Source organism: Anneissia japonica, unplaced genomic scaffold, assembly GCF_011630105.1.
Source record: "Anneissia japonica isolate Jap-2015-1 unplaced genomic scaffold, ASM1163010v1 scaffold324_len738069_cov173, whole genome shotgun sequence".
In the NCBI taxonomy this organism is placed as follows: Eukaryota; Metazoa; Echinodermata; class Crinoidea; order Comatulida; family Comatulidae; genus Anneissia; species Anneissia japonica.
This window is the reverse complement of record NW_022692196.1, coordinates 197,166-198,518: the sequence shown is the minus strand read 5'-3', so window position 1 is coordinate 198,518 and position 1,353 is coordinate 197,166.

The window sequence follows — 1,353 nt, the reverse complement described above, 5'->3', positions numbered from 1 at the left end:
GACGCAACGGGAACGGTTTCGGTTCCAAACCATAGGTTGGGGTTTCAATCCCTCGCTGTACATTTCGCTTGTGTCCTTAAGCAAGGCCCTTTATCTGCATTGCTTCTCTTCACCCAGGAGTATACTGGGTACCTGGTGGGGTTGCTTGCTACTGCTCTGATTACCAGCAGCAACACTTACAGCATGTGGACCCAATGACTAGGGAAAATAACTGTGCTTTATAACTTCAAGGAAGAACACTGCATTATAAATACTGTACCATCACCAGTACTAATACCAGTATTATGCGGAAAGATGCCATTGCGTTTGTTACTGGGTCTAAATCTGAGGAATAAATAACAAAATATATCAATGGTTTTAATATAGATTTGTCGCTAGAACCTTTAACAACAAATACTTTTAAAAAAATTAAAGAATGTGATCTTTGTACGTTTTGGGAAACAAACACCGAAAAAATTCAGCTTATATTCTATGATTGTATTTATGCAGATAAGTTGTGGGCTTTTGTAACCCAAAGAATTTAAACAAAAAAAATCAAACAACGAGTTAAAAAATGCTTTTACAAAGGAATGTATTTTATTTGGACACTAACAAGTCTGTTAATAATCTTATCATTAGTAAAATTCTTTATCTACAAATCAAGATGTGGTTCTGTTCAGCCGTCGAATTTAGGATTGGTAAATTTTGTAAAATGTAACATAAGTATAAAAGAATATATGGAATCGATAAATGGTGGAATGGAACAGTTTAATTGTTAAGAGACGTGATCTCAGACGAGTTGATATGATTGCATTTGAAAATGATATTCAGGCTCATCTTTTGAATACCTTCTCCGTTGACTGTGATATAGATACTTGTGCTAAGAATTTTACTGATTTGAGACTAGTTCTTGATCGGTATGCACCAGTAAAGGCAAAAACCATCAAACTTAAGTCATCTAAGCCCTGGTTTACGGATGAAATACGCTCTGCACGGAAAATCCGCCGTCAACTTGAAAGGAAATGGATGAAATCAAGGGCTCATCTTGACAGGCAAAAATACTGCAATCAAAGATGTTTGGTTACTAATCTTATTGAACAGGCAAAAACAGAGTACTATTCTGCTCTTGTTAAAGACTGTTCAGGTGATCAGAAGAAACTGTTCAAGGTTTTAAATGACCTTCTACACCGCTCAAAGTCATCAGTTCATCCATTTACTGTTTCAAACAAAGATCTTGCTGAGAGGTTTTCTGTCTTTTTTGTTGAGACAATGTTCGGAAAATCCGGGATACTTTGATACAGGATAACTCTCAGGACAATATTGATCCTTCCTTAATTTCTGGTTCTTGTCACACGCCCACACTGTTCGAGGAGT